Genomic DNA, 17,140 nt, shown 5'->3' on the forward strand with positions numbered 1-17,140 from the left:
AGAGAGAGAGAGAGAGAGAGAGAGAGAGAGAGAGAGAGAGAGAGAGTAGGGTATTAAAAAATGAAATTCATTACTCCAAGAGATGGTTTGGGCTAAGAAAAAAAAAAAAAAAAAAGATTCGAGAAGAGTTTAGATAAGAGCCATAACAATTTAGATAGTACTATAACTATATTTCTTGGTAGCTGTCTAACACTCTTGAAGGTTACATCATATGTGGCAAACAGCCAGCAAATTCACCATTATCATAAACTATCCTTTGATGGCACTGAGACTATACTGTACATTTCATTTAACTTGATTCAATTGGACAAGCATTTACTAAGGGCTATCCTGGGCATTATGCTGAGCAATACTGGAGAAACAGGATAAAAATGAAATGATCTACCATCAAGAAACTTACATTCTTTTGGAGGGAATAACATCATACCAACAGGTAAGTATCATATACAAAAATATTATATAAAAATATTAAAAATAATTAGTAGGGGAGGAGAGATCCACTAACAGCTAAGGGAATTAGGAACCATATCTAGTAAAAAGTGGTATTTGAACTTAGCCTGGAAAAGAGAGAGAGAATGGGGCAGCTAGGTGGTACAGTGGGTAGAGCATAAGCTCTGAAGTCAAAAGGACCTGAGTTCAAATTTGACTTCAGACACTTAATATCTCCTGGCTGTGTGACTCTGGGCAAGTCACTTAACCCCAATTGCCTCAGTAAAAAAATAAAAATAAAAATAACTTAGAGGGTTCCAAGAAACTGAGATAAGGAGAGAAGGAATTTCAGATATATATATACATCTACCTAAAGGTAGGCTAAGAAATATCCCATATAGAGAATAAAAAGAGGGCCAGTTTCGTTGGGCCCTCAAGTGGTGCTATGGATAGACCACTGGGCCTCAAGTCAAGAAGACCTGTGTACATACTTCCTATCTGAGTCACTTAATCTCTACTTGACTCGGTTTTCTCATCTGTAAAATGGGGATGATAATAGTACCTACCTCCCAGGATTGTTGCGAAGATCAAATGAGATAATAGTTATAAAGGGTAAAATTTGTGCAATTCTATATAAATGTTAACTAGCTATTAATTAATCTGGAAAGAATGGTTGGAACCAGATGGTGAGGGGCTTTACACATCAAATTTGGGAGTTCATATTTTGTCCTAGAGGCAATTGAGCCACTGAAGCTTCTTGCACAAGGGAAATGACATTTCTGATCTTTAAATGTCACCGATGAATACATATGCATTTAGGGTAAATTTCAGGATGATACTTTTAAAGTAGTGTCAACTATCAGACAAAAAGCAGCATTGAACCATTGGCTTCTTTCCTATAGAGGGGCTAAAAAAGAGAAAGTATCCTTTTTCCAAATGGAGATCCATGTTGTCAAGGTATCTCTCTTCCTAACAGATGAAATTCAAGCGTGGTTTAGGCACAAGAAGTTCACATTCACAAAAGAGTCCTTAGGTGACTGATGTAGCTAAGAGATGTTCAACCACTTTTAGATGAACTGACCCCTGACAGGATTGGGGAATATTGTCTAAAGGCTTAATTTCAATTACTGTGCCAGAAAATGTGAAAGAAAGAAGAGGATGATAGGAAAACCAACAGCCTGGGCTCTTTGCCACTTTAAATATTAAGAGGGGAAAAAAGCCAATTTATTTATTGCACTGATTTATAACATCATTATAAGGTACCTAGAGGCCCTAATGATACAATTATAAGGCATCTGAGGGACATTCTTGATGATAAGCCAACATTAATGAGGTACCTTACAAAATAATTATAAGGACCTTCAGTAATCAGCTATCCTGATAATTCCACATCCTCTTCCTATACAATGACTAATTATGGATGAGTCCAGCCAAAGGAGGAAACAATGGTGGGCCTAAGGATTTGGTTGTTAGTTTCTCAGAACACTGGTGACCTCAGAATAGGAATAAGGACACTGTAACCTACACATTCTTGAAATATAAAATGAGATCCTTTCTAAATACTACCTCAGTAGTCCATTTTGCCTCAAGTGGTTAGTTGTGGACATTTAAAGGAACCTATGAAAACAAATGAATCAAATTGATTATTCACCTTTCGGGAACACTAGATTCTATTTCTGTCTTGGTCACTGACTTTCCATGAAACTTGGAGAAAGCTATTAGTCCTCTCTGTGGTTTATTGTCCCTTATATGTGACAAGCAGGGAGTTCTTCTCAGAGCTAGAATGAACTGGGTTCGAAACTTACCTTGGATACTTAATGGCTATGAGACCTGGGCAAATCACTTAACTAAAGGAAACCTTAGTATCGTTATCTATAAAATGAAGGGGCTGGACTAGCTGGCCACTGAGATAATATCTAAATCTATAATAATCTGTATAATATAAACATAATCTATATAGTTTATGTTAACAATAATCTATATTATATAATAGATCTATAATCCTAAATAGCAGTAAGGGTGCCAATCTACATAGGTAGAGGAATTTTTCCTTTCTAGGGGTCTATGATCTTCAGATCTTCACACTCACTAAGTCCTCATTCTTTCCTCAACCCTTCAGTTCCAGACATTGTCCATTTCCCCCAAGTATTTTAACATTAAAAATAATGACTGAATAGGTCCAGCTACTAAACGCCCCTGATTCTTCTTTGTCATTTTGATGACTGAAGGTGTAACAAAGGAGACATCGTTCTCTCAGGATGTTGAGATGGATGTTTCTATTTTAGTCCAGAGAGCAGTTTCATTTCAGACCATCCATCCCAGTGAAGATGACAGATGAACTTGACATATCCCTGTGTCTTAATGTGATCCAAAAATGACCCTCTCTTGTTTGGTGTTTATTGCTTTTGTCTGATTTGTTCTTTAATGTTACAGGGAAATACTTTGTTCCTTGGCAATAAGATTTCAGATTTAATAATCTTTCATGTGTGGCTGGTTGCATCTCAAATTGAAATGACAATGCAATCACAGGGGCTATGAACTCAGGGACCACTATCTGAGAATCACAAAACCCTCCACAGTCAAGTGGCTGTTCTCATTTGACATGAGAGGGTAGCAAAGCACAGGAGGCCTAGAGCCTTCTCCAAAGGCCCAGAGAGGCTTTTATATGGAAAAAAGGAAATTTTTTTCTTTGCTTCCCAACTTGTTAAAGGGGAACTCCTAAATTGCATGCTGTGTTCTTTGTCCTGGTCCCAGCTTGTAGTCTTTATTCAGCCTCAATCTCTAGAATTTATCCCTCCTAATTATCATTAGAATTAATAAGATTTTTTTGTCAAGTATTAAAAATGTGCAAGAAAGGAAAAATAATTGGAATGGTGCAGTGATTAGCTATGTAATACTGGGCAAGTCACTTAACTTTGTGTGCCTTAGTTTCCTTATATGTAAAATGAGCTGGAGAAGGAAATGGCAAACCACTCCAGTATCTTTACCAAGAAAACACCAAAGAAGGGTATCACAAATTGCTTATTGTTATTGTTTGGTTTCTGAAGCCCTTCATAACCAGCTCCTTCCTTTCCCCATCTTGTTATACTTTTCTCTCTTCAACTAGTGACAATAATCTCCTTACTCTTCCCCAAACAACACTGTCCATTTCCAGATTCCAGATATTTTCTCTGTCCCCCATGTCTGAAAAACCCTCGTTCCTTGTCTGAATTTTGAAGTTCCTGCCTTACTTCAAGCCTCAATTAAATTCCCAGCTTCTTCAAAAAGCATTTTCTCAGCTCTCCTTCATGTCTTCCCTTTGTGATTATTTCCCATTTATCCTATATGCATCTTGTTTGTACAAAGTTTTTTGCATATGTTGTCAACCTCATTAGACTGGGGGCTTCTTTAGAGCAGGGATTACTTTTGATCTTCATATCGCCAAGGCTTAGTACACATCCTAGAACATAGTGTTTCATGAGAACTAGTTGCCTGACTCACTTTCCTGGTTTACAGTACTAGTGATTAATTAGGAAACTATAACAAGTGATTGTTCATATAGTCTTTAGAGGCAAAAGATTTGGGTTCAAATGCTGACTTGCTACTCATAGCCAGGAAATGCTTATTCCCTAAGGTTCTATGTCTTGGGCTACTATCAGTCAGAAGGAAATGTGTGTACCTTAAGGACTGGACCCTTATTAGTCAGGCTCCCAATACAATCACAATATGCTTAGTATGAGCTGATTATAATATACTCCATATATACTCCATAATAATGGAGTATAATTGACATTAGATAGATTTAGAAATAGCTAGATGATACAGTGGATAGAGCACTGAGTTCCAATTCCATCTCACCTCCTTAACATTTACTAGCATATGACCCTAGACAAGTCATTTAATCCCAAATGCTAAAAAAAAAAAAAAAAAGGTATAAAATAGAAATAGTCACCTGCTTTTATACCTGAGATAAATTGTAATCTGTGTACCCAGTGAAGAAAAATAAATAATGTTGAATTTGGTCTTTTTACTTCTAAAATATGCTCTCCACATTTTGAGCAGTCTCAGGGGAACTTTCAGGCTGATTTTTAAAAAATGTATTTGGATTGTTAATATGGGTCCTGACCAAAGGAGATTGTGATGAAGTCATCAGATTTCTATGTAAACGTGCTGAAGGAAATAATAATTTTTAAGAGATTTATAATACTGAGAAGAATGTGGTATTAGGGATAGGGAAGTTTTGTTATTACTAGAAAGCAATGGTCCATGGTTGAAGCTGACTATGTTCAGGGAAAGTAGATTAGTGATCTTCATATAAGGGATGGTAGAGGTGGGAATGATAGTTCCAAGTTGATCATCTTTCACCTTCCTTCTAACTAGATTTCCATGATATTATAAAGTATTTAGGAATGCTAGAAGGCCTTCATGTGCTTCAAAACAATAGCAACCCCCCACTTATGGGAGTACTTGACATCTTCATTCTACAAGTCATCACTTGAAGTTAAGACATTGTTATTGAAGGGACTTTTTTTTTTTTTTTTTAAGAGAAGCACACCTGAGAAGGAAAGGTCCATTAGAATCTTTATCAGGAGTAGTTTACCTAAGAAATCTAATCCAATCATATTAAAAGCAGGCAGGAAACCCTGGAGTGAATGGAAGGGCTAAGTTTTGAAAATGGTGGAAGAAAACAGAAAAAAAAAAAAAAAAATCTGAAAGACCAGGAAGCAATTTGGAGATGGGTGGGATGGGAAGAGGAAGGGATTAAAGATAAACAAATTTTAGTTATTTCACAGTTTTATTAGACACAGCCAGCCTTGTCCAGATTAGTTTTAATGATCTCTACTTATCCTGTGACTCAGGGTTCTTTGTAGATTTTCTTGAGTCTATCTTAAGGTTTCATTCTCCTTCTCTGCCTGAGCCCCACACAGCACTTAATGCCACACAAACCAATAATTTCTAGTGAAGGAGCCCTGGGGAACCTAGATTCAGAGTCCACATTGACCATATCTTCTGGACAAATGCAAACATAAATTGCTAGATGTTATGTTTTGAATGTTGTCTTTCCATTACCCTTATCACCACAGACCATAGTCTGCTCTATCCTTATGTTTATAAAACCAAAGTGCTTGATTCTTTACAGCTATACTATTTATGTATTCTATTTTTCCTCTCTTCAGTCAGTCTTTTCTTTTAATGTCTATCTAGAATCTAATCTTCTTCTTTAAAATAATCCCACATTTATTCTCCAGAATTGTCTCTTAAAAGTTTCCTGGGTATCAACCTCCTTCCTCATTAATAACCTGAATAGCATCTGATCAGAAAGATTATTTTGAAGGAAAAATAACAAAAGCCACCAAAATTTTTTCTCCTTCCCTCCCTCCCTTCTTCTTTCTTCCTTCCTTCCTTCCTTCCTTCCTTCCTTCCTTCCTTCCTTCCTTCCTTCCTTCCTTCCTTCCTTCCTTCCTCCCTCACTCCCTCCCTCCCTCCTTCTCTCCCTCTCTTTCTTTCTTTCTTTCTTTCTTTCTTTCTTTCTTTCTTTCTTTCTTTCTTTCTTTCTTTCTTTCTTTCTTTCTTTTTTTCTTTCTTTCTTTCTTTCTCTCTTCCCAAATTCCTTCCTTCCTCTCTTCCTGTTTGTCAGTCAGTCAATAAGCATCTTATTAAGAACCTATGTTCCAGGCATTGTACTATGCCTATATTATACTGGAGATACAAAAAGAGATAAAAGACAATTAGTTTGGGGCAGTTTGTGGTTAGAGCACCAGCCCTGTGAAGTTAGGAGGATTTGAGTTCAAGTCTGGTATCAGACACTTAACACTTTCTAGCTGTGTGACCCTGGGCAAGTCACTTAACCCCAATTTCCTCAGGGGGGAAAAAAGACAATTAGTTCTTGGCCTCAAGAAACTCACAGTCCTTCCTCAGTTCTTCCCTCTCTCCCTCCTTTCTTTCTTCGTTTCCTTGTTTCTTCTTATCATCACTTCCTTCCTTCCTCCTTTCTTTGCCTCCTCGTCATTCTCTCTCCTTTTCCTCTTCACCATAAAAATGCATGGCATACAACCAAAATGACTAAACTCTGAATTATTAAAATAAATATTTGAAATTTTAAAAATAGGCAATGGAAATGTCATCATTACTGAATGCAACAGTTTTATCCAGAATGCAAATTAATTTCCACAATAAAACCAAAAGAGCCCAGAAAATACTTTTGTCAGCATGTAGCTGATAGAGGGAGGATTCAGCAGAGAACTCAGGTCCAGGAAGGGTTCCCTGAGGATAGAGAGGTGCTTCCTCCAGATGCTCCTGTTGGTGGATGACATCATAGGGATTGCATCAAGTCTCAGAACACTGCAGAATCTCCTGCCTGTAAGAGATCTTCAATTACTGAAGAGAATTTGGACTATTCATATACACAAGAAATGACAAATAGATGAAGAAATGTCCCTCCCTCAGATTTCAACATGCATTTTGATAGACTATAGAGCTTTACTATACAGATGAACAATAAGACAAGCCCAAAGTTGAAGAAAAGGAGGAGGATATATTGAGCTGCTTTGGGGAAATTGGTTTCCCATGGGAAGGAAAATACCAATTTTACAATATTAACATTCTTTTGGTGTTGTTCTATAACAGTGAGAGAGAGAAAAGAAAACAATGAAAATGCCCATTGTGAGTGTAAAAGGCAGCAAAATTAACTAATAAAGAAATCTATAGAATAGGATTAAGGATATTATCAAGGAATTGTACAATAAGAAGGGAAGAATTGATTATATGATGAGAACAAGGGATAACAACCAGAATGTTATGCTGGCACCTTAGATATACTGGGAGAAAGTGAGGAAGAGGTCAAAGGCATTGAGTGGACCCTTAATAAACATTTATTAAGTGCTTACTATGTGCTAGTCACTGTACTAAACTCAAGAAATACAAAAGGAGGCAAAGAAATATTCCTGTCTTCAGGAAGGTCACAATCTAATGGAGAGATAACTAGCAAATAATTTGCACAAGCTTTACCTAATTTTAATTTACATAATATATATAAGATAGATAAGTAATTAATCAAAGAAAGACACTAGAATTAAGAGGGGTTGGGAAAAACTTCCTCTAAAAGATGGAATTTTATTTTTTTTTAATTTAGTATTTGATTTGTCCCCAGTTGCATGTAAAAATAATTTTTAACATTTGTTTTTAAAATTTTGAGTTTCAAATTTTCTCCCTTCCTCCCCACCTTGCCTCATTGAGAAGGCAAGCAATAAGATATAGGTTATATGTATGTAGTCATGCAAAACATTTCCATATTAGTCATATTCTGAAAGAAAACACAGACGAAAAAAGATACCTCAAGAAAAGCAAAGTAATAAAAATATGCTTCAATTGGTATTCAGAAACATCAGTTCTTTCTTTGGGGATGGATAGCATTTTTCATCATAAGTCCTTCAGAGCTGTCTTCTATCTTTGTATTGCTAGGAATAGCTAAGTCATTCACAGCTGATCAAAAAGATGGGATTTTAGTTGTGACTTACAGAAACCTTATTGCAAAATCTGAAGAGAATCTGGATGAGTCAAACTGAATGGGCAGGTATGGATGAGGTATAATCTGCATCCTTAGAGGCAACTTAGGAATCCATGAGATCAAAGATCCATTTCCATACTGGAGTAGTGCCCACTTCAAGAGATTGTTTCTACATCAAATAAGATATGAAATAATATAGAAACATAAAGTCTTTTGGGTTTTTAATCATTATAATACTCTATAGAAAGTTAAAAATAAAACTATATATAGTCCCTGCCCTCAGAGGTATTTCAATATACATATACCATCTATATGGAACATGTATAAATGAAAAAATATAATTCATTAGAAAATAAAAGTGGTATATAAGGATTTAAGGTAAAGGGCATTTACTTTTAACTGGAGATATCAGGGAAGATTTCAGAGAGGAGGTAGTATTTGATTGAGGGTTTAGAGGATTGACAGGATTACTAGAAGTAAAAATGGCTGTAAGGGAAAGGAGTATTCAAGTGTAAGGGACTACATGGGCAAAGGCAAAAAACAGTTGGAAAGAATATTGGTACGGAAGGAAGCAGAAATCATGCTATATGAGGGTCAGTTGGAGGAGCTAGCAATAGAACCTGGAGACAAGACGCTTTGAGGGGAGTATGAGATCTGCTTTCTAGAATCAGAAGGACTATCATATGGAAATTGGATTGGACTGATTTCACTTGGCCCTAAATAACAGAAGAGAAATCAATTAGAGGAAAAACTTGTGAGGAAAAACTTGTAAGGAAAAACTTCAGAGGTTTCTGAAAATCTAAATGGGCTGTCTCAGGTAGACTTCCCTCATAAGAGTTCAGTCAGTGAATCAACAAGCAGTTATTAAATGGCTACTATGTGTAGGCATTGTTGCTAAGTACTGGGGATACAAAGAAAAATGAAAAAAAAAAAAAAAAAAAAACAACAACAACAACAACAATACCTACTCTCAAGAAGCTAATAGTACAATGGGGAGGCAAATAACCATGTGAATACAAGACATATGTAGGCTAAAATGGAAGTTGTCTCAGAGAGAGGACACTAGTATTAAAAGGCAATTGAAAAAGGCTCCTCTTCTTTCTCCTCCTCCTCCTCCTTTTTCTTCTCCTCCTCCTTCTTTCTTCCTCCTCCTCCTCTTCTTCCTCCTTCCTCCTCCTCCTCCTCCTTCCTCCTCCTTTTCCCTCCTCCTCTTCTTTTCCTCTTTCCTCTTCTCCTCCTGGAAGTCATGTAAAACATTTCCATTTTAGCATTATGTACAAGAAGAATCAGATAAAAGAAAGTGAAAAATGACATAATTCAGTCTGTTTTATTTTTCTTTTAAAAAATATTTTTTTTTAATTTTCAAGATACATGCAAAGATAATTTTCAACATTCACCCTTGCAAAACTTTGTGTTCCAAATTTTTCTTCCTCCCTTCCCTCACCCAACCCATCTAGACAGCAAGTAATCCAATATGCATTAAACATGTGCAGTTCTTCTAAACATATTTCCACATTTATCATATTCAGTCTGTTTTCAAATAAAATCAGTTTTTTTCTCTCATGATGGAAATGTGTCATCCTTTTGAATATATTGAATCATTGAATTGTTGAAAAGAGCTAAGCCATTCACAATTCTTCATCGAACAGTATTGCTTTTACTATGTTCAATATTCTCCTGGATGCACTTCACTATGCATCATTCCATGTATTTCTAGGTGTTTGTTTTTTTTTTTTAATCCTGTTTGTCATTCCTTATAACACAATAATATTCTATTACAGTCATATACCACAGCTTGTTTAACCATTCCCCAAATGATGGACATCCCTTCAATTTCCAAATCTTAGCCACCACAAAAAAAACAAAAACAAAAACAAAAAAAAAAACCTGCTATAAATATTTTTGTATGAATAAATCCTTTTCTACACATAAATACACACACACACACATATATATACACACATCTTTGGGATATAGACCTAGTAGTGGTATTGTTAGATTATAGGCCTTTGAGTATAGTTCCAAATTGCTTTCTTCAGTAATTGGATCAGTTCACAGCTAGGAAAGGTTTCTCTTCAAAAGGCGGGATTTTAGTTAAAATATGCAAAAAACTAGAGAAGTTAAGATGTGGGGAGTCTTCAAGTAAAGATTGGATGACTGCTTGTAAGGGATACCTTTTTCAGGTAGGGGACCCTTCAAACTTTTTTGTAATTCTGTAGAGTATATTTTCTTAATATCAAATGCTAATATTCTACATTTTAACTATACTATTCTTTTGAAATAAGACATCACTTTTTATTAGTTATATTCCAAGTCTAAGTGCTATCCCATCTCAGTAATCCTAAGTCATACGATAGTAGAGGTAAAGCTGGCCCTCAAAGGCAAAGGTTCAAGTACTACCTCTGCCTCAGTTTTCTAGATGGTAAAATAGAGATAATACTAAAACATACCTAACAGGGTTGTTGTGAGGACCAAATGAAACAATATACTTAATTGAAATAATTCAAATAAAATACTTAGTATAGTGCTGGCACATAGTATATGCTTAATAAATACTTGTGTGTATCTTAGTTATTTCCCCAGGAAATCTTTCCTTCTTCAGACTTAATAGTCCTAATTATTTAAGCTATCTTCAAGTAGTATAACTTCCCAGTCCCTTTACTATATGATCATTCTTATGTACAAAAGTAGCTTTTCTAGTTTATCAATTGATGTTTGCCAAAACTGAGTGTAGTATTCCTGATGTGATCTGACCAAGGCTATCACTTTCTTTGTTCTAGACATTATGTTATCATTAAGATAAACCTTTGGCTGCCATATCACAACAAATGACTCATAATGGCAATTGATTATTGATAAAATTATGGAAACTTGGAGTCAGGAAGACCTAAATTGAATCCTGTCTTATGTGAAAAATGAAAATAATTAAAGCATCTACTTGGGAAGATAGTTATGAAGATCAAATGAGATAATAAATATAAAGCTTTGAAAAATCTAAAGCATTAAATAAATGTTGGTGATGATGACAATGATGATGGTAGTACTGAGCTTGTAGTCCACTAAAACCTCTAGATCTTTCTCACATACAACTACTCATACAATGAAAAACACCAGCATCAGAAAACCTGAGCTCAAATCTTCATTCTGTCACTTGCTAGCTGTGTGATCTTGGACAAATTTAAGGAACAAGGCAAGAGACCTTTATGTCCCAGTTTCTGCATCTGTTAAATGAAAGGATCAAATTGTATTGTTTCTAAAGTCCCTTCTTGCCCCAAGTACATGATTTAATTATTTCTCCATCCTTTACTTACATAATTGATTTTATACAACAAAAAAGTAGGACCTTAATGTCTGACCAGATCACAGGAACTCTGGCTGACTGACTATCTTCTGTGGCAATCCTGTTCGGGCCTATGTGGGTTATACTTGGAAAATGACAACCATAATATCTAGAAATTCTAGTGTACTTTAAGGTTTACAAAGCATTTTATACATATTCATTAATTTGAGTCTTAGAACTCTGGGAGATAGATGCCATTGTTATGTCTTTTTCAGACAGGGGAAACTTAGGTAGAGAGAAGTTAAGTGATTTATCTAGAATCAATCAACAATTAAGTATCTAAGGTAGAATTTGAACTCATGCCTTACTACAAGAGTTACAGTTTTTCCACTGGACTACTTAATTTTCTAGGCAAAATTTGTTCTCGTCTATCTTCCTTCCTTTGTTCAGTGCCCTCTTCGCCAACAATTTGGTGCTCTCTAGCAACTATAGCCTGTAGTTTGACTGCAGGGAGTCCACATTGCTTGACTCATAGAAAGAAATCATGTTCTGAATCTTTCCAAACAAAATGATCCTTCTTTCTGTCTCTCTGTCTCCCTCCCTCTCATTCTCTGTCTCTGTTTCTTTTCCCCCCTCTTTCTCTGTGTGTCTCTCATTCTCTGTATCCCTATCATTTTGGTCTCTGTCTGGCTCTCTGTGTCTATTTCCATCTCTCCTTTTCTATCTATTTGTGTCTCTCCCCTCGCTCTCTCTCCTTAAGAACCTTCCATGTAATATAATAAACTCATTTCTATCAAGATTCCAGGAAAACCCCAAACAGGGGCACAAAAACTCAAACAAGTTAATGGCTGATGATAATTTTTCTTGCTCATCAAATCAGAGCATTTAAGAACTATCTGTTCCATATGATAACAAAGTAAGACTGATTTTATCTGTGTCCCCTTCCATACAAAGCAATAAAAGGAGAAACTAGAAAAGTCTACTTGCATCTGAATGGTTGGCATTCCAAGGAACCCTATTGAAGGCAGATAGTGCAATAAGGTCAAGAGAGCTGAGAGAAGGGAACAGAAACTCTTAGTGTGGCTTTAATTGAAAAAAGGATTCATTTTCTCTGTTCTCTTCAGGCAGCCTGAGCATTTTGAATTAAATATGAATAGTCATTTATTTATCAAGTCTTTGAAAAATTCTTTCACCAAGCCCTTACTAATTTACATGTCTCCCAGTTAACCCTTACCAAGCTTCAGGTAAGGTAGGTTTGACAAATGAGCTGAAAAAAGGGCAGGATGTCCTATTTGAGCCCCGTCTCTTAGAGAAAGACCTTATTATTGATAGCAGAGCTCTTTTTAGGGGAGTTTTTTGGTTCAGTGGGAAAAATACTGGATTTGGAGTAGATTGACCTAGATGTCAACCCTGGTTTTACTACACAACATTTCTGAGGTCTTGAACAAGTCATTTAACTTCATTGCATCCCATGTTCTTTTCTAATTAAACAGTTGGTCTCTATGTCCTTTAAGGGGATTCTTAAACTTTTTTACATATCATAGATAGCTCAGAATGTTTTTAAAAGAATAAAATAAAATGTACATGATCATCAATTAACAATATATTAACATAAATTAACACTCTACTTAGAAAACCCTTTATAACTATCAAATTTTTTAAAAATTCATGGTTACTGGATTAACAACCCTTGCTCTAGGATCATAAAGCATTGAGTTAGAGCTGGGAAAACTTTAGCTCATTGAAAGCAATTCCTCATTTTACAGATGAGGAAACTGAGGTTTAGAGATGTTAAGTGATTTGGCCAGGGTTATAGAGACAATTAATAGAAGAGGAAGAATGCAAACCCTGATCGTCTTGATTATATGTCTAATACCCCACCTACTAAGGCATTTTTATCTCTCTATATAAAGTTCTAATCCCTTTTTATTATTATTCTTTCTTTTATTATTATCCCTTATATATCATTTTATTATTCCTGAACTTTTTCTTTCTGCAGCAATTCACAGGATCAAAACCTGTGAATTAAAAGGAACTTTAGAGATCATCTAACCCAATTTCTTGTTTATAGTTGAGGAAACAAAAATATATAGAGAATTGACTCTAATTTATAAGAAATCAAGCCATTCTCTAATTGATAAATGGTCAAAGGATATGAACAGACAATTCTCAGATGAAGAAATTGAAACTATTTCTAGCCATATGAAAAGATGCTCCAAGTCATTATTAATCAGAGAAATGCAAATTAAGACAACTCTGAGATAACATTACACTCCTGTCAGATTGGCTAGAGTGACAGGGAAAGATAATGTGGAATGTTGGAGGGGATGTGGGAAAACAGGGACACTGATACATTGTTGGTGGAATTGTGAACACATCCAGCCATTCTGGAGAGCAATTTGGAACTAGATTCAAAAAGTTATCAAACTGTGCATACCCTTTGATCCAGCAGTGTTATTGCTGGGCTTATATCCCAAAGAGATCATAAAGAAGGGAAAGGGACCTGTATGTGCAAAAATGTTTGTGGCAGCCCTGTTTGTAGTGGCTAGAAACTGGAAACTGAGTGGATGCCCATCAATTGGAGAATGGTTGCATAAATTGTGGTATATGAATGTTATGGAATATTATTGTTCTGTAAGAAATGACCAACAGGATGATTTCAGAAAGGCCTGGAGAGACTTACACAAACTGATACTGAGTGAAATGAGCAGGACCAGGAGATCATTATATACTTCAACAACAATACTATATGATGACCAATTCCGATGGGTGTGGCCATCTTCAACAATGAGATGAACCAAATCAGTTCCAATGGAGCAGTAATGAATTGAACCAGCTATGCCCAGCAAAAGAACTCTAAGAGATGACTAAGAACCATTACATCAAATTTCCAATCCCTATATTTTTTGCCCACTTGCATTTTTGATTTCCTTCACAGGCTAATTGTACAATATTTCAGTCTGATTCTTTTTGTACAGCAAAATAACCATTTGGTCATGTATACTTATTGTGTATCTAATTTATATTTTAATATATTTAGCATCTACTGGTCATCCTGACATCTGGGGGAGGGAGTGCGAGGAAGGAAGGAAAAAATTGGAACAAGAGGTTTGGCAATTGTCAATGCTGTAAAGTTACCCATACGTATAACCTGTAAATAAAAGGCTATTAAAATTAAAAAATATATATAGTTGAGGAAACAAGGAAACTGAGGCTTAGAAATAAAACAGGACCAAGATCACATAAGTAAGTAGAAATAGGATTGGATATTTCAATTCCAAGTGCTCGGTTCTCTCCAGAACACTGTACTAAAATAAAAATTGCCCTTCTTAAAAGAAAAAACAAATCTACACAATTCTCCCCAATTAGAAAGGCTTTAAAATATCTCATTATATTTGCACATTTCTTCGTGCTTCAAATTATCTACTCCTTGAAGTGTTCCTTTAATACCTACAGACAATCAATTCTCAGTTTTTATATAGTGTGTAATTTATCTAGGCCTCTGCTTTTTCTAACTTGGTAGAAAAAAATCCACATTTTTTTCTATTTTGCCTTGGTTATTTGATTGCCCACTGCCCCCTTCCCCTACTTGATAATTATATAGTACTTTCTAAATGGAATGTTGATTTCTATCTCAATATCTTGTTAATTTATAATCCTATATATTATATTTTATTTTATGCTTTTAGAAACATTTTGAAATGTCCATGACATGTAAAAAGTTAAGATCCTCTGTCTTAGAAGTTATATAATCCAATTACTTCATTTTTTTAGAAAAGGAAAATCTAAGTCAGTTCATTTGGCTCCTTGCTGATAGCTCTGGAAAAAAAGGTTTAGTGGGAGGAGAAGCTGAAGCTATTGAGGAAAATGTAGTTTTGAGATTGAGGCTGGATTTCATTTATATGTGCAATCCCTTTGCATCTTTGTGTTGGGTAAAGAATATTCCTCAGAGGTCTGTAGTAATCATCTTTCTCAAAATTTTCTCTCTCTTCAATTTTTTTTTTATCCATTTAGTTCCAGTGTCTATTCTACATGAAGTCAAGTTCTCACCTCTTCTCTTTCATCTTATTTTCTTCTCCCAAGGGGTTTTTAAACCTCAAAAGACATTGATTTTATTTGTGCCAACATTAATTGTGAATGGCTAGATCATCTGGAAGAGAACAGAGACACGAACAAAAATGATTTGATTAACTTGTCTAATAAACTCTGATTTTAACTCATTTTTTCATGACAACTTTATTTTCTCCCTAAATTTGTTATTGATTTTGAATTCAGAGTCTTCAGCATAACAATAAAATGCATTCTGTGTTCAGAGAGAAGGAAGAAGAATCAGGACATATTGCTGCATCTTATGATGCAACATTTATCTTTAACTAAATTGCAGTCTAATGACCAATTCTTAAAAGGAAGATCAATATTTGTTAGTAGATGTAGTGATAAATCTCACTCTGCCTACCATCTTCTTTTCAAAATAGCTAGTAGCTGGCAAGAGCTTGATGCTAATTAGACTTAGCTTGTAGATTTGACACTTGTGTAGAAAAGTTAGGTTTGCTTCGTTTCTAAAGTCCAAGTTGGTTGACATCTGTAATGTAAGAATAAATTAATCAGTGAATTAATTTCTTGCTTCCAGGCCCATTTTCAAAGTCAATCACTTTAGGACAATTCTGCCATGGTTAAGGCCATGAGTGTCAGAGTAAACAAGAATGATTTTGAACTCCAACAAACATATTGGAATTTCATACAGTAGTCTTTTTGAGGTCAGCATTTCCATGTGCTGATATCACACATTTTAGCATAACAATATGTAAATCTTAATCCACGAATTTGTTGATTGTTCTTCCTTGCCTTGTGTTTTTTTAGTTATTGAACACTCAAGAGACATATTATTATAGGAATAGGAATATATAAATACCCTAAATATATGATTTCTATAGCAGAGAAATTCTGGTGTGAAAACTTCCTCTAGCACTGTATTCAATAATCAATCTGTGATAGTAGATCAATTTTAGAGAGTTGCATACTATACCCAGAAGTTAAGGGACTTGCTCAATGTCACAATTATGTGTCAGAGATAAAATTAGAATCCAACATTCTAACTTCACACCCAATATTTTATCCTTTATACTATACTGTCTTGTATTGTTATCAACATAATGATTATATATAATTATAAATATAATAGTAATTATAAATAATGTCATATTACAATATTATATAATATTATAATCATATTATCCTCTTCAACTTTAAGTCTGCATTGGATTTCCTTCACCACAGTAATGAATGCTTTTAATAAAACCATATTTTCCAGAGGTTCATTGAATTGGGCTGCTTGTGTAATTAAATCTTTCATGGAATCATAATGATTTTGATGTCAGAAGGAGACATTTTATTTAAAGAAACTAAAAGGTGATATTCCATTCTATGACAAAAAAAAAATTTGAGAGACTCTCCAGATGATATTTTGCCTATTGCATCAAATCCCAGAACATTTCAGAGGCTCCTGTAGATTTGCAATCACTTGGAGTAGTTTAGCCTGACTATGCACATAGGAAATACCAAGTGAATAATATGTTGCTCAGAATCAACTAAAATTGAGGAAGGCTTCCAGGAGGATGAACAGATTCCCACAGTGAACTTTTAGGAGGTCATGGGCAGGAGTCAAACTGGAGGGACAGACATGGATGGATTGGGGATTGTATCATTAAAAAGGGAACTCCCAAAAAGGTAAGATCACCAACTCACATAGAAGCAGGGTGTACTATGCATCTGCAAGTGACTCTTATGTGCCTCTTCAAGCTATAGGCAATTCCTTAGTACTTATCTAAGAAATATGTTGTGATCTGTAGGTTTTCAATCATAGAAGTTCCTTAAACTAATGATATTACTTCCTTCCTACAATATTAACAACATGAGATTCTACCTTATATCTAGAAAATTGACAA

Source organism: Antechinus flavipes, chromosome 1 (assembly GCF_016432865.1).
Source record: "Antechinus flavipes isolate AdamAnt ecotype Samford, QLD, Australia chromosome 1, AdamAnt_v2, whole genome shotgun sequence".
Classification (NCBI taxonomy): domain Eukaryota; kingdom Metazoa; phylum Chordata; class Mammalia; order Dasyuromorphia; family Dasyuridae; genus Antechinus; species Antechinus flavipes.